The sequence below is a fragment of the Rattus norvegicus genome, chromosome 4 (genome assembly GCF_036323735.1).
Source record: "Rattus norvegicus strain BN/NHsdMcwi chromosome 4, GRCr8, whole genome shotgun sequence".
Taxonomy (NCBI): domain Eukaryota; kingdom Metazoa; phylum Chordata; class Mammalia; order Rodentia; family Muridae; genus Rattus; species Rattus norvegicus.
The window spans coordinates 43364592-43385701 of NC_086022.1; the positions used below are offsets into that span (position 1 = coordinate 43364592).

The following is a 21110-nucleotide window of genomic DNA, read 5'->3' on the forward strand; positions in this document are numbered from 1 at the left end:
TCTTGGCTTTGAGAATTTTTTTAGCCCTTCTACTACACTTCTTTGACCTTTGATGTATGTAACTCTCTTGGGACAAATTCATTCTTTCTTTTCTCAGTCAATATACTACAGTTTTGGCTTCTCCACCATACTAAAGTTACTTTGACTTTACCTTCATAGTTTCATGCATTGACCTTTCAGGGTCATCCTGAGCGGATGGCTCATTAATATGAGCCTTTCATATACAGCCTTAGTTCAGCAGCTCTCTGGAAAGTCTGGTAAAGCTTCTGTGACCTCCAGATTCTTGAATTTTACTTGTTTAATCAACTTTCCTCTTCCTCCAAACTTAGCAACTGTGATTGTTGTGTCACATGTTTATCAGTTGAGTGACAGAGGGGAGAAAGGTTATGTCTACTCGGTGTTCTAACCTATGTACATCTTAATGATTAATAGTTTAATATTCCCTAAATACAGCATGAGACCACCACCACTCAGGAGCTAAAGGGTCTAGACAGGGAATTAACCTGAGACCACCACCACTCCAGTGCCAGGTATGCAATCAAGCTGGAGATGAGAAGAGAGAAGAAACCCACTTGGAACCACAGGCCCCAAGTGTGAGTGAGCTCAAGACAGATAATCACTTTGGTGTGCTGATAGAGGATCTAGTATGAAATAACTATGGGGCCCAAACAGGGAGCTAGCTTGAGGTGGCTCCTCCCAGGCCTGGGGGGGTGGGGTGGACAGTCTAAGCTTGAGATGACCACTGCCTGGCACCATAATGCATGAGTAGGGCATAGCACTCCTGAGATCATTCCTGAAATGTTCCCAGACACTCAGAGACCCTGGGTATTACTAAGAGGAGCATGTAAGTAGTAGAGAAATGGAAGAGAAAGAGAAACAGAAGGATGTGGGCACAGCAAAGAGAGGCAGAGCTGGAGACACAACGGTAGTAAGGAACAACTTGATGTGAGTGGCTAATGATGCCACCTAGGACCATGGTGGCACCACAGCAGAAGGGATCTGTTACCACCAAAGGCCAGATGCATATCCCTGGTTTGGGCTGCCATTGGGGACATGTTGATGTCTGAAGGTTATGCAGAACTGGCCCCACCCTTCTCCTGGGCATCTTGGGAAACCTGTCGTCAGAAGCATGAGAGGAGAGTTGACCCTCCTCCTAGCCAGCCACAGTACTCAGGAAAGCATGCTCTACACATTGTGGGAGTTGTAGGTTATCTGCCTGGAGGATGTGAGCATGAGACAGCTGGCCCTACCACTCATTTCCCTGTGGTGGCATGGAAGAGAGATAGATAGCCTTTTACTCCCTTTTCCTTCACCACCTTTAGGAGGCTAGAGACTTTGGCCTTGGGATCGTGGGAGCAGGAGAGCTGTCTCTACCCTTTATCAGCTGCAGCACACCGAAGGGCAGACCCTGCGTCTTGTTTGGGCAGCGCAGTAGAGCTGGCTTTAGATGTGGGGGTTGAGAGTGAACAATCCTGGTGTGTGTGAGTGTGGGAGACTTGATCCTGTCTCTTTGGCTTAAGGCAGCGTGCCTAACTCTTGACCCTTGCCACCTGGGGCAGGTGGGAGAGCTGGTACTAGGGTCATGAGAGCAAGAGATTAAGTTTTGCTTTCAACCTGCTGTAGCACTTGGGAGAGCAGGCCCTGCATCTTGCCTAGGCAACATAGTAGAGAGGTCCTATGGAGTCTGTAGGTGAGGCGGCCCCAAAAGCATGAGAGCATGGCAGCTGATGGGCCGACCATCTCTGATACCTCTGAGTCCTGGATCCAGGGTTTTCAATTGGTCCACCCCAACATCTACCACATCAGGTACTGGAGCACATGAAAGGGTGATTCTACAGACCCGAAACTACAGGATTTCCATGTCACAGGGAAATAACAGGGTATCTGAGGAGTCCCAGTGAAGTCCCAGTATCTAAGAGAGTATCTGAAGTCAGAGATCTCATTCTAGACCATGAGTCACTGCAACAAACATTTGCAAGCAAAGAAGTGCGAACAAAAGGGAATACTGTGGAACACATTGTGACAACTTTATCTTCCACAAGATATTTTGCTTCTGGGGAGAAGTTGCAAGGGTGGAGGGCAGGTATGAGAACAGTGGAGATGAGTTGGATGGGGGTGCATGGTGTAAAGTTTGCAAAGAACCTGCCTTACAGGATAGAAAGGTCTAGATAGAAAAGAAGTTTGAAAAACCTTAAAACAACAACAAAAACAACAATACTCTGATACTACAGATCAAAGTGTAGTCTGCCTGGTCTCTTCCCCAGTAACTGGCGTGATAATATACCTTGGTGGCTGAACTGTGGAAAACACTTGTTAAGCACTTGCTTTCCAGCAAAGAACCCTTCAGCAGAATTCTCAATTCAGTCTCTTCTTTCAAATGAATTTACATTTTTACAAGATGAAATTTATTTTTCTTCAGATTTATGTTAGCCTTCATTGAACAATTTTGCACACACACATATACACACACACACACACACACATACACACACACACACGTATACACAAGCTAGAACCACTTGATGTATGAATGTTGCCCTTTGAATGCCTTTTCTAAAATCTCAGTCCAAAGTGAGAACTTTCTCCTTTCTAGTAACAATCCCTCTAAAAATTATAACTGCTTCTTTAATAGCTATCTTCTATGCAATTTTAAATTTATTAACACTCCTTTCCTTATTAAATTGCATATATATGTATATACATATATACTTTCTTTCACTATAGATATAAGATGTGAACAGTAATCATACCAGAGCCTCAATGCTGTACTGCATTGAAGTTTCCTTTACAAAATAGTATGTTTGAATTCAGCTTCATTCAGGATTTTAGGACATGAGGAGAAATTGTCATGTCAAAAACAGCCAGATCTTTGTTCCAGGTCTCTACCATAGATCCTAATAAACTTTTTGGTGGCCTGTGACACTTCATAAACAGGCTTGCAACTGTCTTGACTCCACTCAGCATTCTGGGCTTTCTCACTCCTCCGATATCATCCTATGAACCCTTCCTACAATGGTCTAGACTTTTCTATTCTGTAAGGCACTCTTTTGCGTTCTTCTCATACCTACCCATAAAGGCCTGTTCCTCACATGCCCAGTTTTATCACAGCAAGGAACACAGACTCAACATTATGTCTTTATGCTAATTATTTCTCTGGTTGCTGAGATAAAATACCTGATATAGCAACTAAGGAAGGAAAGATCTGTCTTGGCTCAATGTTGGTAAGAGTAACCCATCATCGTGGAGAAAACATGCGGTATGGTGACGGGTCACATGATAGCCACAGTCAGGAAGACAAGAGGGATGACTACTGTCTCTTCCATTTTTGTTCATTACAGGACCCCAAGCCGTGGAATGATGGCACCTGCATTCAGAGTGCATTTTCATCTCCGTTATCTGTCTGGAAACATTTCCTACACAGACAAAAACTTTTGCCTTTTGGGTGATCCCTTGTCATGTCAAACTGATAATCAAAATTAACCATCCAAGTGACTGGTTAAAAGTACCTTTGTTGGGTTCAGTCCCCAGCTCTGAAAAAAAAAAAAAAGAACCAAAACCAGGAAACCTGAAACCCTGTTGAGTTTTTGTTAAGTTTCATGTAGAACAAGACCTACTCTACTTAGATAAACCAATATGATCAAAAGATGCTCCAGTGACTGGCTTTCAGAAGGGCATAACAAAATCTCTAGCTTTCGTATTGTTTGAGATCGCTCACCTGGTTCTAATTCTATTCTTGCTTACACTCTAACTGCCTCAAAAACATGTAAAGATTTCTAAGAGCCTGATTTTCAGTCACCACTTTATCCCATGACATAGATCTTAAGGTGTAATTTGAAATCTGCCACAGAATGTCTTTTCTTGACATAGACTTTCATGGCTGAGAGTGAGGTAAGTAGATATTATATCACACACTCAAAACACACACACACACACACACACACACACTCTGAGTTGTTAAATTAGATTTACATTTCTTTCCTCATGTGGATATTTATAGTTAATTAGAGTGATAAGAGACCTGAGCTCGAATAGAAAGTGTATATAGTTGTGTGTGACATCTGTGAGTCTTAAGGACAATTTAGGACATTTAAAAAATGTTCATTACTTGGTTAATATTTCATTTGCTTGTTAAGCTAAGCTGTTGGATAAAAATAACTCTTAATTCTTGCCCTGCCTCTAGAATGACTCTGGAATTATAGGGTTGCTATTGATTTGCTGATGAATATCATTTGACTCTGTCCAACTTATCCTAAATTATCTCTGGTCATGTCATATACATTTTCTCAGATGTAATTCTAGCATATCTTGAAGGTTAATAGAGCCTATGGCTTATCTACCACCAACAAGCTCAAGCTCACTTTAATTCATTAATTAATTTAATATGAACATAAAATTATATGTGTGCATACATACATAATTTTCAAATGGCTTAATTCTTGTTTGAGCTATACCAAATTGAAAAGATAACTGCCTGGTCAATTTATTTTTAAAACTTATCTTTTAAATTTAAGGATTATGTCAAAATAAATAAAAACCCACACAACTTTTATGAGGCACAAAATCATGAGATTTCTTCTTAATTGTATATGCAACCCAGACATAGCCAGGGACAAATGGCTGGATAAAGGTGTGTAGTTCATTCAGCAACTGGAGCAGACCAGAAGACTTTCTAATTTTAAATCACAATAAAAAGTTTAATGTTCCAAGAAGCTGTTTAGAAAGAGTCCTTTTATTAGTTACATCTATAAATGTTAGCTTTCATTATCAATACCTCTTCTCATGCCTTCATTATTGAACTTTAACTGACTATATTATAAGTCTTCCTCTAAACTGTAACCTTTAATTATCACTGGAACATTGACTTCATGAAGCCTTTAGGCTGTAATTGACCTTTACATTTCAAAGAGAAAATTCTTTACCTCCTAAGCAGGTGAGAGAAAAGAACATTAAACCATATGAATGAAACGTCAGATGCAAGCTTATGTTCAGCAAATACAGAGCAAGGTGCTGGCCTATGAAACTGCATCTTTCTTGCTGTACACTGTAAGCTACTAACTGTTTATCTGATGTTCAAAATAGAGAATGTTTTAAATACAAATATTGTCTGACCCTGTCTTTATTTCTTCCTTCCTTCTTTCCTTCCTTCCTTCCTTCCTTTCTCTCCCTTTCTTTCTTTCCTCTCTTCCTTCTTTTATTTTTTTTTAACTAAGGTGAAAGATTCTTTAGCTTTAAGTAGGAGATCCAACCATTTTCTTCATAAGCATTCAGAGTGTTGGCCAATAGAAACCCCCCCCCCCCGTGCTATAATGAAGAAAGGATTGCTAGTAAACTATGACTCAGTGAATTGGGAAAGACAGGCAGTCTGTCTGAATTGCCTAAGTTGACAAATGAATATGACTTCCCACTTAAAGACCAAGCACAATGCTATATTTTCCAATAAGCTAAGTGCTAGATTTGAGGGAATTAACTTCAATATGAACATTATGAACTGAACAATTATGAGTAGACAAGGTTTCCCTATAGAATTATAGAACCCATTGCACAAGGAAAAAGACAAGGCCTGGGACATATTCTAGTTTAGACACTAACTGGTAAAGAAAAGCTTCAGACCTGATCAATTTCTTTTGGTTTTCAACACAAGGTTTATTATTTGACAATGTTATAGTGTATATAATGTATTTTAATCATATTCAGTCTGATTCCTCTTTCTTCATCCTAAGTTACTCTTGAAATCATTTTCTTTCTAACTCATCTCTTCCTACATGTTTTCATACACACACACACACACACACACACACACACACACACACACACAGAGAGAGAGAGAGAGAGAGAGACAGATAGACAGACACAGACACACACACAGACACACACACAGACACACACACAGTGAGAGACAGAGACAGAGACAGACAGAGACACAGACACAGACACATATACATACACACAGGGAAAGAGAGAGACAGAGAGACAGAGACAGAGAGACAGACAGACCGACAGACACACACACAGAGAGAGAGAGAGAGAGAGAGAGAGAGAGAGAGACAGAGACAGAGATAGAGACAGAGGCAGAGACAGAGACAGAGACAGAGACAGAATTATTGTTTTATATTCCCTCTCTTCCCCATCTGACATCTCCTTTCCTTCACCCTTGCACCTAGTTTATCAGGAGCTATAGAGAAAATGACACCTTCAGCTGATGGTTTTTTTTTTTGATTACCAGTTTTGTACACTATGAGATGGTTGGTTACAGAGATTTACAACAGATGGATAGTTTTGACTTTATATAATAGAGAATAATTATTTGCTTTCGTGTAAATGCTTGAAGCCATAGAACAGGACAAAGAGAAACAAACATTAATCTACACCAATAAAGTGCAAATTTAAAACATTTATGAGGCAGTGAATCAATCCCATATATTCATCGATATCATGAATTTAATGGTATATATAACGCTAGAGTTGTGGCATTCAAATTGGTCCTTATAGAGTAACACAATGAGATATTCATAGAAAAAAATGAAAAAGAACAAGAAATAGCTTTAAAGAGCCCTTCTGAGAAGCTTTTGCAGGAGAAGAGCATCACACTGACTAATGACTTGGCAGTTAGCACTGCATTTGGCTGTGTAGGCGGCGCCTCAGGGGAAGTCACTATCTTGGTGGGCTCAGCAAGGGGCTGGGACCTGGTTCTCAGTATTATACTCTTGCGGAGTTATTTTTATATATTAAACTCTTGGGGATTGATTGAAACTAACTAAACTTACACTTTATTAGTAGGGAGGCTTTATTTCCAATGATAAAAATAATTAAATCTGCTCTTCACAGCCATATCCTGATGATTTCAGGTTACCTGTGAAACAGAATTAGAAAGCAGACTTTGCTAATGAGCATGATTGGGAGATGTGTCATTTATTAAGAAGTGCTGCATGCTGACTTATCTTGGATTCAAATAGGTTTCTCTTTTCTAAAAAGGAAAATTTGTTTGTGAAGATGCTTCTACTTATATTGAGTACATTGAAATGATCATTCTCCAAGTTCTCGATAATTTAAAAAAAATTCCATGACCTTATGCTAAACGAGCTTAACGCAGAAGTTTCAAAGTAATACATCTGATTGGTCTTCTGCAGTTTAATCCGTGATCAAGTAAATGGTACACACATTAGTCTCGTCATCAATATCTTTACAAAACTAATTTTCATAGTCTGGACTTTCCAACAACGCCTGACAAGCAAAATAGTTTCAGGATAGCTAACCTCACTTAGATATTGGTTAATATTTTCTAATTGCAAATTACCCAAAGGACTGCATCATTTATTTTATTCATTCATAAATTTAGTCACTTATTTATTGAATGCTTATGATACGCAGTTGTTTTTTACTGCCCCAACTTGAAAAATAAAGATATCAAATTGGTGTCTGTATTTGAAGATTCAGTGTTAAATGAAGTAGAAACTTAAGGGTTCTTTGGAAAGTCGATTGGAATGTGATTTGCTGGGGCAAACATGTGAAGGAACGTTTAGCTGGAGCGGATGCAGGAAAGAAGATGTTCTGCTAGAGTAAACAGTGAAAGGACACGTGATGGATTCTTTGCTAATGATAGACATGTATTGGTCTGCCTTACATTGTGTAGTTGAGCTGCATTTGTCAGGACTCCATAGAGAGAAATGTACCACAAAACTTCTGGTGGCATTCTGCAGTTTCTTGCTGCTTCCTCAGACTCTGGCTGACTGGCAGAGCGATGTCAGCAGAGATAGACACACCTTCTGAGGCAAGACCTGTGGAAGACACATATTATTTGGAGGGTATAAACAGGACTTGGTGGACAATCAGGAAGCTGAACTTGGCATGCTTTTCGAGCTAGCTGTGCATCCCTTGTGGGTCTCACATTTTCGCTGATCGTCGCTTGTCTGAGACAGTTGAAAACTTCTGTCATTCCTCAGAGTCCCTTCTGCTGAGTGAGGTTGAGGCCTGGCTGTCTCTGCTAAGTCATGCCACTGCTGCTGATTTGTTTGATATCCGAACTCTATCGAGCTGGACTGCCAGTGTCATCCCTGAAGTGTTTACAAGTGGCTCAAACTGCCGCTGCTGCTGACCTGTAGACTCAACTGTCAATTTCCAGGTAACACAGACAGGAGTTGCTCCAAAGAACCTTTCTTTTCTTTCTTTCTTTCTTTTTTTTTAATTAACTTGAGTATTTCTTATATACATTTCGAGTGTTATTCCCTTTCCCGGTTTCCGGGCAAACATTCCCCTCCCCCCTCCCCTTCCTTATGGGTGTTCCCCTCCCCACCCTCCCTTTCTAATCAGGTTAGCCTGCTCCGTACCCTTTCTTTTCCACTACCTCTTGTGTATGGTGGGCTAAAAAGGAGGTTAAAGCATTTACAAACCGCCATTAAAAATAATGCTTGAAAAAAAATTAAAGTTGCAGTTATATAGAAAACGATTTTCCTTCATAAGTCATTTTGATGTGGCTATGAAAGACAGTACTGGGCAGTCGGTAGGTTGGCCTCTGGTTTTTTCTTTGAGGGTTGACCAGCTACACTTTGTGAATCCATGAGGAAGCGTCTATGATCCGCTGAGCACAGGTTTGCCTTCACAGTTGGTTGGTTAGGCTAGTGGCGAGGCTGGAGAACTGAAAATAGCAGAGCATAGATCTCAGTCTCGGGCCCATCACAACCTTCTCAGTCGGGACCTAAACTCTCTGACAGTCCTAGTGATGCCTAAAGGCAGCCGCGCTAACCTGATTGGCGTGCTCAAATGTACTGGAGTAGTTCATCATTATCATTTTCTTTATACAAGTCCAAGAAAATCCATGATTTGGGCACTTTTTCTCTATGTGCTTATCCATAAAATTATATATATATATATATATATGAGAGAGAGAGAGAGAGAGAGAGAGAGAGAGAGAGAGAGAGAGAGAGAGAGAGAGAGAGAGAGAGCACTTTTCCTATGGGAAAAATTTTCAGTCCTGAACTTATTCCTAAATTCCTTAAAATCCTTCCACTAGTAAAAAATACTCCTTTTTAGTTGTGGCAGTGGATGAACCAGTCTGTCCCTCTGCTGTCCTCAAAGCAAGTGGCTTTATTTAATTACCCAAACCAGGTTATTTTCCCTTCCTGTTTACAGGGTTCAATGGTTCCCATTGCAGTAAACTGGAAATGTTTTACAAGCTGCATCCTCATGTCAGGGTAGCCTTGGTTTTTCTGAACAGTTCAAGCTCTTTCCAGCCTCAGGCTTTGATGCTATTGTTCCTGCTACCTCAAGTACCCTTCTGTCATCTGCATTGTTGATTCTCAAGGTTCATTTTATTTTAAAATCATTCACTTTTAATGTTATAACATAATTACATCCTTTTCCCCATCTCCTCTCTTCCCCCAATCCCTCTCTCATAACGTCATTGCTCTCTTTCAAATTCATGGCCTCTTTTTTTAAATTAATTTATAATGCCAGTTCTTAGATACCTTTCCTTATTTCTGTCTAAAATAAGATGATAAACTTTCCCATTCCTCATACTTAAAGAGAAAATTCAATGGACAAATTAAACAGGCTAAGAAGACATCCTTATTCTTATTCTAATTCTTATTACTCATTCCATTTAGGCATGAATGAATTGGTAGAATTGCACCTGAAACCATTAGAGGGAAAGGGGACTCTTTGCATATAATGGCTGCATTTCTTAGTTGGTGGAGTTGGGTACTCTGTGTCTCAACACAGAGACTGGGGCATAAAACCCTATTATATTGAGGGGTTACATTTGAAAGGGATTACACAAGCCCTTGAGAAAGGTAATCCTGAGGATGAAACCATCAACCGGCTGGATGTCAAATGAGCGAAAGTATTTACATTTAGGTAATAAGGTGAGAAAAAGAAATAATGGGAACTCAAAGCCAGGAAGAATCCTATGTGAAGTTTAGTCTGCTGACAGAATCACCACTGTGTTCTATTACAGCTGACCAGTTATTTCCTTCACAGTGTTTATATAAGTCATTCCTAGGTTAGTGCATTTTTTTTTCTGTCTGATGCACCAGAAGGATAGGAATAGGCACTTTGCCTGATTCTTTTTTCTCTGTTTCCAGGACAATGTCTAGAACACAGTATGCACTCAAAAAATGTTAAGGAGGTAAATTCATGAAGTTTCATAATTACAGGATAAGTCGACTATTACTAGGAGCATGTTGATTTTGATTAAACCTGTGACGGTAATTGTAATTATTTTTTACCCTTTAACTGCTGGTAGGTTCACATGGTACTAAAACACCCAAACTGTTAGTTGGTGACTGCTAATTGGGAGCTGACTTAAATAAAAAGCAAGGGACAAAATTTGAATTATATTCTGATGGAAAAACAACCCAAATTTATATTTAATTAGCTCATGTTGTTCCTTCATGTGCTGTTCTATATTCTTCCATGTGAGCTTTGTCTCTCAGAAATACTTTGTGCTTGTTTTTTTGTTTGTTTTGTGATAAACAAGAATCATAGAATATTAGAATAATCAAACACAACCAAGAAAATTTTACTCTATATAGACAATGTCAGAAGTAAGACCCCTGAGATAATTGTCACATTCTAGATTCATGAGATCCCCAACACATTGGTGTGACTTTCATAATTAAACTAACTTAATTACAACATCCAAGTTGTAACATATTCACTTTATGCAAATACACCAGTCAAGAGCAAAATGCGACAGTACTGGAAAATCATGTTTTTCATGAAAAACAAGGGTGACTCATTAGGCATGCATCCCACAAAATCTGTTTTGTATTCAGAGAGCCAAGAAAATATAGATCAGATCCCATTTCTGAAAATTTTACTTTATTAGAAACACTGGTTCTGGGTGACTGGCTCTTGAAAGCTGAGCTAATCAATCAGAAAATGATGGCATCTGTTCTTTAAGGTTAATTGTACTCTCAATTGCCTTTAAAAGATTATGATTTTATGGTAATGAGTAATGTTAATTCAAAGATTCAGGTCACTTACATTGAAGTTTTTCACAAGAAACAGAATGCCAGGAAAGACTAAGATGTTCTCTTAGACTAAATGACTCAAGCATCCTACATTGCTTTCTCAAACAAATAATGTGTTTGTTTGAGGAGCTGAGCACATCCTTTATGATCTCCAAAACCCTAAGTTTTAAAGTAATGGGCAGCCACACATGTCATTGTTAAAGAATACACAGAAGGAATACAAATGGAAATGCACAGGTCTTTTGAGTGGATGAAACTCCTTCATGTTTATGACCTGTAAGGATTTGTTTTCTGCAAGCATCTGAAGATTTACCAGTTTCATGGCTACTGTGGGCATTTCATCTTTATGCATAATTGCTATCATGAATCCCACCATCTCTTTTAATTTGGGGGATCTATCTGGGCATGTGATTTCACCCATGTTTTTATCAGAGTTCAAAACTCACTGTCAGCAAGACATCAAATATCAAAGCTAGGAAGTACAGCTATTAGTTCTACAGGGCGTGCTGAAGCCATGGCAGGAAGAGTCTGACCTGAGTGGAAACAAACACTATGCATAAATCAAAACAGCAACCAGGACAGGAAAACTGTGGTAGATAGAGATGGTTCCAGGAAGCCAAATGTAGACAAAGTACCTCGAGTTCTACTTGTTAGTAGCAGCAACGAGTACAGTGTTTTCTATTTTATTCATGTGTATTTCCATCTTAATTCTTTTTTTTGTTGTTGTTGTTGTTGATTTTAAAACTACATTTTTTATTGGCTATTTTATTTACATTTCAAATGTTATCCCCTTTCTCGGTTTCCCCTCCAGAAACCCTCCTATCCCATCCCCCTACCTCCTGCCTCCATGAGGGTGCTCCCCCACCCACCCATCCACTGTCTCCAGCCTCCCAGCCCTAGCATTTCCCTGGGGCATTGAGCTTTCACCGGGTCAAGGGCCTCTCCTCCCATTGATGCCCGACAAGGTCTACCTTCCACTACTTATGGACTGGAGCCCCAGGTCACTCCATGTGCACTCTTTGGTTGGTGGTTTAGTCCCTGGGAGCTCTAAGGTGTCACTATTGGGGATACCAAGAGTTGCAAGTATTCATGAGGACGATATAGCTGTCTCCTGAGAAGTTCTATCAGAGCCTGACAAATACAGAGGAGGATGCTCACTGCCAACCATTGGACTGAGAATGGGGTCCCCATTGGAGGAGTGATCCCCTGCCCCCCCCCGTGTGTGTGTGTGTGTGTGTGTGTGTGTGTGTGTGTGTGTGAGGAGGGGTGGGAGGGGGGAAGTGGGGGTAGGGGAGGGTGGAGGAGACTGAGGAAGTAAAAAATGTATGATGGTATTTTCCTCTGACACTTTGTACATTTTAGTTTTGAGATAGGGTCCGGGTATGTCAGTGAAAATAGAACTCACTGACTGGCTATACTGCCTGGCCCATAAACCCCAGGGATGCTTTAGTTTTTACTTTCTCAGAGTCAGGATTACAGGTTTGGACCCCCTTCACACCACACACTTTTACATGAGTACTAGAGATTCATCTTAGGTCTTTATGTTTATATGGCAAGCACATTACCGACACATTGATCTTTCCAAAGTCCTAGACCTCTCTGTTGTAGCATGTAGCTGTTGCTACCCCACCTTAAGCTCAAGGTAGACTGCACTACCAGCCTCTGCCCAGAGAATATTGGATCCTCTGGTGAAACACTCTCTCTCTCTCTCTCTCTCTCTCTCTCTCTCTCTCTCTCTCTCTCACACACACACACACACACAGACAGACACACACACACACACACACAAACACACACACACACACAGTACTCAATTTCAACCTACTTTATTGGCTCAATTGCTGAGCTCTTTCAAGCCTTCCTTGGCTAGCATGCCTTTCCCATTATTGTTAGCTCAGCCCCTCTCAACCTTGCTCAGTTACCTTTAGTCCCAGCTTAACACCCTAACCTGCTGCCTGGAGAGGTGGCCTATAGTCGCTCTGTCTGAGATCACATGTGGCTGGTCACTTTGATCCCTTCGAAGTATAGCAAAAACTCCTCTTCTCTGCATTTTCCTGCCTTTCCTGTGGGGACCCGGAAATCCCGCCTCTCTCTCTCTCTCTCTCTCTCTCTCTCTCTCTCTCTCTCTCTCTCTCTCTCTCTCTCTCTCTCTTTCTTTTTTTACCAGCAATTGGTCCCTAGCATCTTTCCTGATAGATAAAGAACCAGTTGGGGAACAGACCTAACCCCTACATGCTGTTTCAGAAGCGCCTATGCAACTGTTCACTGGACTTCTATCCTGGAGATCTTATATACTTGTTAGATTACTGTGATGAATCTCTTGTGAACCTGTTTCCACCAGGCCTCAGCTGTGTACAGCTTTTTCTGCCTAATATCACCACACATCCCTCTGCATTTTCATTCTAAACAGTTAAGCCTGAGTGGTTTTGTTTGTTTTGTTTTTAAGATCTGTCTGACTTCAGCACATTCTGCAAAATGAATAGTTGATATTTATTTCAGATCATCTTTCCAAACCCCTTTACATTTGTCTATCTTTATCCATCCAATATCTCTTTCTGGACTTCTTAATCTTTCTTAACTTTTTACAGAAATCCATCTCCTACACAGAAATGCTCTTCTTAAAATTCCAACTGGTAAATGCTACTTTCTTTTATAAGGTGTCAGTGTTCTTCTACTGTGCTTAGAGAAAACTCCACATCCTTCAATCTACATTACAAAACTTCCTACTTCTTCAGCTCATATACACTCTCCTCCGGACTGTGTGTGCCCTCACTGGCCTTTGGTTGCAGAAATAATTGTCTCCATTTGATTGAGAGCTCTTGCACAATTCTGTCTTTCCCTGAAGTATCTGGGACTTGTCACACAACAGACACACACATCCACACTTTTGCACAGCTTCATCTTTCTGTCTCTCTACAGGTTTGCATAATGTTCCTAGACTTGCTTTCATATGACCCTACTCACAGTAGGCCTGTCCTTGTTTTCCCTATTCTATATCCCTTTGTTTTATTTAAGGGAGTGTGAAGATTATTGTAATTTAAGTGATTTTTTTTCTTTTTGTATATTTTCTTTCTTTCTTTCTTTGGTTTGGTTTTTACATTGTAGACTATAACCTATAAGGAAAAGCCATATATTTGATCTTTTATACCTGACACGGGATCTGGCATGTCATAGAGGATCAATAAGTAATCTAAAAATAAGTGACATGTGATAGGGATCACTATTACCCCGTCTTGCTACATATGTACCTTTTTAAAAAAAAAAAAACTGGGAATGTGCCTGTGTAGAGTTAAATCTACAGGGTAGAGATCCAGGGAAGTTATTGTAGGTTGATCTTGCTTTCATAATTATGTCTCAGTCCCCTTTGTTCTTCGATAATTTCCTAACAAACAGACAGCAATTATTTCCAACCTCATTAGTTTACTTCATTTTGGAAACTGCAGATTTAGTTATGCTTTCGTGCCTCAGAAAGAACATTCTTTCAAATGCTTTTCAGGTCTAGTAACTGTGGATACATTTTTTTCTTCTATTTAGGAAATCAGGCAATAAAACTCAATCTCATCCCTTAACACCTATCTGTTCCAGTCCTTCTGCTGATATGGGTGATATAAACATTTGCAGTTGGTAGCATGACTTGTGTAGAATGTCTGTACATCCGTCTGTCCATCTGTCCATTCTTTATTAGTCCAGTTGCCTGTGCATTTCTCCCAAACTGCATGAGTGCACCAGAGAGAGTTCTCCCAGGTTATATACAGCAGCACTCTTGGTTAAGCTTTGGAGTTTTGCTCAGTGTTAGATCAAGAACCTGAGTTACTGCTGTTAGTTATCACAGGACATAGTCACATTTCTGCTTCTTTCTACTTCCCATTTCCAGCAAGTGTAACTTAGAAAGCCTCAGTGCCAGGCTGAAGGGAGAACTTGAAGAGAAGGAAATAAAATGTATAATCTTGTCTTCTGGTTGCCAAAATGAAATATTTAGTGACTCAAAACTCTGGAAAGGTAAAGGCAGCCGTAGAAACTTGAGAATTCAGCCAATACCAAACTCGACAGAACCCTTCAGAGCAGGGGTTCTCAACCTTTCTAATGTTGTGACCCTTCCCTATAGTTCCTCACGTTGTGGTGATCCCAGCCATAAGATTATTTTGTTCCTACTTAATTACTGTAATTTTGCTACTGTTATGAATCATAATGTAAATATCTTACCTGATCTTATATGTGATCTCTGTTAAGAGGTCACTCAGCCCCTCAAGTGGTTGGGATCAGTTAGTTGAAATCTACTATTTTTAGATAAGACTGACAAAGTATATTTACCACTTACCAGTCTTCCAGAAATAACTTAAAATTCTAAAAAATAAAGGCATTCTATTTAGGACCAAGTGTTCCAGAGTCTCCTATTCTCTGCAGATTGCTCAACTGTGGGTCTCTGTACTAATTACAATCTCCTACAAGGAAAAGTGTCTCTGATGAGGGCTAAGCAGTACATCCACATACATTATGATATCCTTATATCATAATGTGTCATTAGGAGTCTTAAGAGATCTACCCAGATGAGGTGAAAAGAGTGTAAAAGTCAGTGATGTGGATGGTTCTGAGGAAAAAGACTTTCCTAGAAGTAAACAAGGCTGATACATGTATACGCTTATATATCTGTGACAGTATATACAAGACCTACATCATTTCAAGCCAGATACATCCCAGCATGGAGAAGGGCAAGTGGGCACAAAGTCGCACCACTAACAAAAAGCTGTTTGGAACCCAGCTGTTTGGAAAGCTGGGAGAGGAAATCAGTTTCCTTCAATAGAGTGTATGACACTGTGATATCAACCAAAATCCAGAGTGGGCCCCATGCTCAGGACAAGTTAGCCAATACAAAACAGGTTTCATGTTTCTTTTCTGAGTGAATATTTTTATTTTCTTTGCTTTGAGTTTTAGTTCATTATCACAAAAAGGAAGAACATGAATTTAGATGGGTAGAGGGTATCTGGAAGGAATTGAGGTAGGGAAGAAAATATAATCAAAATAGACTGTATAAAAATTCAAAGTAAAATAAATAAAAAAGTTAGAAGGTATGCCCCAGCGTAAGTGGGCTTGACATTCCTGAAACATTCCTGAGACAGAGGTTGAGTAAGCGGACTTGGCTCCCAGCAAAGGTAGATTATTTTTATTTCAAGAACTGAATAATGTGACATTTGCTTAGTAGTTGTTAGCTCTTATAAAATCAAGCATGCAAAAAATCACATAGTATTTACTTTAATTACTTGCTTGTAGATCCCCATCAAAACTAAAAGAAGTCAACTGTAGTCACATTGTCACTACTTTTCTTGGGTAAATGTCGCAGTATCTTGGGAGGAACCACTTCACTGAGTCACCCTTTCATTGGCTAGCCTGGCTCATTCCAACTCCCTACTTCTCTGCCTGAGAACTCTAAATTGAGCTGCCATGTGGCCTCTCATCACAATTCCTCTGATCTTCAGCTCTAAAACAGCTCTCCTTTCTTTAGTGGCCTAATGTGGTTTAGCAATGTCAAAAGCCATCAACTGTAGGTGTGCATTTTCCATTATACCTGAAGTAAGAAATGGAGAGAATCCAGAAAGATAATACATCTTATCACTTCAGTTTTTATAAGAGAATAGGTATAGCCCAAGTGACTATAAGTTCCCTATTCTTGAAATTAGAGTAAGGTAAATGGTACTCTTTCAGATGCTCGTATACACATTCTTCCTTCAATATGCTCACAAAAGTCTGCCTCACACATGAGACCTAGAGCTCAGCAGAGAAGTGAACTGAGTAAGATATTTCACCTTAAAACATTCACATTCCAAGAAGGAAATAAAGATGAACAGGACATGATGATCTGATAGAATATGAGAATATGAGGGAAAGACTGCAGATTCAAAGAGGCAAAAGAGGGCATCCTTCTACTGCTCATTGCAGGCTTTCACTTTTGCCTCTTAAACCTGAAATAACTCCACTTTTTCTCCCACCAGACTAACTTCAAGGGGTCTTTGGCATGTTTGATCTTCCCAAAACCTTTTGGAAAGAATTTATGGCCTGAATGGATGGAGTTGCTGTAGAATTATAAGTTGATAGAGCTAGAGACACTTGAAATGAATTATTGTTAGTGAGGCTTACAATAGAAGGGTGCTACAGTTGACCTATGAGGAACCACAGAAACACACTAATTATACTTGGTGCATGCTATACATAACTAAAAAGGGAAGTCCTATTTTCTGTTGTCTCTATTGTTGTTTTCACAGTGCTAGAGATTGACCCCAGGATTTTGGAAATACTAGACATTCTCTACTATTGGGACATAGCACCAGTATTTTCTTGCCTAGTGTCCATTATTTGGTCTTTTAGATACTTTTCTACACACTGGTGATCTCAGATGGTTATTTACAATGACACTCTATGACATAGCTTCTCCTTACCATAGAAATCACACATAAAACTTTATTTTCAACAAGGAAGGTTTTGAGTGTCCACTTTTAAGGACCCTGAATCCTTATCATTTTTCTCCTATATGGGGACATGCATTTCTTGCTTCAGTATTTAATTATGTATTTCTTAAAGCTAAAACCTTTACTTTCTGTTTCTGTAATTCTCCTTTGCCACAACTCCTCTACAGAACAAAATCTTGATGATATTTTTCCTACCTATATGTTTATAGGCAGGTGGGTCAGTATCCTATTGTGTAAGATAGGATGATGTTACTTTCTGAGATAAATATTAATTGCAGCTTTTATGTGTCATGACAGTTCATTTCTCACTAATGGTTATACCTGGAGTAACTAACTGGTAAGGAGCAGATTTCTTTCATATGGTAACTAAGGGGCTCAGACTCCTTGCAACTTGTAGTTTAACATTTTAGGGGGACACTTTAGCACCAACAGAGAAATTCCAGCATGGAAATGACAGCCTTTGTAACTTCTGCATGTTGTGGTGAAAATAGAACAAAATTCTTGTATGAAAGAGGAATCTCAAATATATAGATCAAATCACTGAATCCTCTACATGGAAAGAAATTAAAAATGAAAAAGAGCACTAGCTATGTATGCCATATTACCCAATAGTCTATCAATCCATCTATTTATATCTTTATCTATATCTATATCTATATCTATGTCTGTCTATCTATCTATCTATCTATCTATCTCTCTATCTATCTACCTATCTATCTATCATCTATCATCTATCTATCTGTATCTGTATCTATATCTATATCCGGATATATATCGAGCTGTCCAGTGCATTACTCACCTCTTCTATGTGACAATATATCTGATAGAAGATAGAAACAACTTAATGGAGAAAACATTTACTTTGCCTCATTTTTTAGGACATATTAGCCCACTTTGAAGGGGGGAGGTCATGACAGCTGGAAAGGCTTGGGATCTTGGTGTGGCAGCAGAGCTCTGCAGTTTATTCATATTGTGGTGAATTATTAAGCAACACCTCAGTGTGTCCAGTGTATAATCCTCAAGGCCTGCATCTGCTGCTCCACATCTGCTAGCTAAGCCTTATGTTGGAAATGTTGCCACATCTCCTGGAACAGCAGCACCAACTGAGATCAAGTGTTCCAAACACATGAACCTTTCGGTGACATTTTATACGTAAAACTTCGGATCCATTACATATTTTGTATTTAATCCTAGCAAGTTATTTTATAAGCAACATCCCATAACTTTATCATACATATAAAATATTTCTCTACAGGAATAAATCCTCTCTACAGGAGTGATTGTTAATTTCCTATTGTTTCCTTGTAAAGAATGGCAGAGAATGGAAGGCAGGCTGTTGGTTGATTCTGTTTTGGCTAAGGGAGTGATAAAGGTTTTACTCTAATGAATTATGTATTGGGTACATCAGACCCCCTTAGCTCATTTCCTCTGCATAAATAGGCCAAGTGGGTAAGACAGCAATCTACTGGGACATTTTCTTCCCCAAGAACACTCCTGCTGTGTTTCTTTGTGCTGCCTCCCAGTTTTCTGGGCACTTGACTATAAAAATGTGAATATGTATCCGTGGAAATATTATGTTTTTCTGTGGTCTACTGGAAAGTCGTTGGGTTGCATTATCCAGTGATTAGTTGAGAGATATACATTATTATTAGTTTATTTTTTAGAGTTAGATTTTTATTAGAACAAAATCACACAAAATTTTAGGTATAAAAGAGAAAATGTATAGCAAATGGCACACACTGTATCACTGACTTCAGATGTGCTGTTGACAAAAGGAAAGAAGAAAATTTTCTAAATTATGGTGTTAGTGTTACATGTTTAATCTCATTTCAGACTTTTAGTTTTATCATTCACAAAAATAATGCAGTCTTTCTCATTCTCAGAGTACAAAGTTGCTAATTATTTGCTAAATTTCTGAAATATGAATATCATGAAATCATTTTGAAAACTACGGAGTATAATGTCAACAAAGATCTTCCACTTTCATTCTTTTTCAAAAGCAAAGGAAATGAAAACATTAATTAAAATACACACAAATTAAAAAAAAGAGCCTAACATTCAAATAAAACCGTGTGGATCTTAAGTTGATATTCATGAAGAAATTCAATGCGATTTCCTTAGAGAATCGCATCACTCCTTCACAGACCCAAACAGGACTAGAATTATACTTTTGTTTAAACTCACTTTCCTAATTACATTTAAAAAATTTACTTGGTCAAAATTACAGATGATTGTTTAGCATCTCCACTCCTTCTGAGTAGCGGTCTAGTCCTGAAGGATAAACAAAAGCATGGGCTTTAAGGGTGCATTTCTTTGTTTCATGATGTCATGTCTTACAGTCTTAGCTATGTGTCCTTTACTGCTTCTACAGTGAGCTTGATAAGCTCAGACCTAGTGCGATGGCTACTGTCAGGGGAGCAGTTCAGCTGAGTGAAATGACATAAAATAAAACCTGTTTTGGCAATAGCAGGCAATCTGATTGCTCAACAGTAGCTTGCCTAAGCATGAACAGACGGAGGGAAAATGGAGCAGACTGTTCCACAGACGATGAAAAGCAACAGTTAGAACCAAACATGGGTGGCTTGATCGGAGGAGAACTGAAGAAGCCATGTGCATCAGACGCTGTAACAGTTAAACTGCACTTTTAGGCAGTGAATGTCATTGGAAGCCACTTTAAATAATGCGATGCGACACATAAATTTTATGTATTTGCACAGCCAGATGGGATAAGAAATAAAATTTTCTGAGGGAACAAACTGGCAAGATACATTTTTATAGATGTCACTCTGCACTGATGCATTATGGAAAAGTGAGCTAATCGGCTCCGGAAAGAAAGAATTGTTGTGAATATTAAACAGAAATCTCAGCTTTCACTAGAACTTTGTGGTTTATGTGCAACCCATTGTCTGTGTTAAAGCACACCACACTTCTCATGTCTGCCATCTAGCATTTACTGAGAAAACTAAAGGCTGAGTGTGTGATTATCTTTGTCTCGTGATTATCTCTGGATACAGATTTTGATGTAGATATATACCAGAGAGGAACTTCTGAACTCATTCTCAATTTTTAAAAGTATGACAAATTAATAACATAAATAAGCTTTTTGCAAGTTTATGTGTGCTTGCATATGTGTATTTATGTTTGTGTGTGTTTCCAAATGTTTGCATTTGTTTGTTTGTGTGTTTTTGAAGGTGTGTTTGTGTGTGTGTGTGTGTGTTTGTGTGTGTGTGTGTGTGTGTGTGTGTGAATGTGCATGCTGCCAAGAGGTCGTCAGGTTCTTCCTCAATCATTCTGCAACTTATTTTCTTTATGTATTTTCTTTGAGAGAGAATCTTTCACTGAACCCAAAACTTTATGATTGGCAGAAACTGGGTAGCCAGTGAGCCCTTCTTTTTATGCACCCAGGGTAGGGATGACATATGTTCACCACCCTGCTTAATTTTTTTTCAATGTGTGCTTTGCATACTGAACTCAGGTCATTGGAGCATCACACTTACATGACTAGTCTTTTACCACTTTGCCAACTGAGCCATCTCCTAGAACTTACAAGTCAGTTTTAGAAAACATTCTAGTTTGATTTAATATTAGCAATTAGAAAATATTTACAAAGGCAGCAGGGTATTCCTACTTATTCTTCATCCAACTTCTCTTGGAATTAACTTTCAATTCTTGGAATTAATTA

At 39.1% G+C, this 21110-nt stretch overlaps 1 non-coding gene across 1 annotated transcript; it reads left to right on the forward strand.

Moving 5' to 3' along the window:
• Window positions 1–310: 310 nt before the first annotated feature.
• LOC120102706 (small nucleolar RNA SNORA17) lies at window positions 311–441 on the forward strand. The gene has a single exon (XR_005504317.1). It is a non-coding gene; the product is annotated as a small nucleolar RNA SNORA17 (small nucleolar RNA).
• Window positions 442–21110: the final 20669 nt, after the last annotated feature.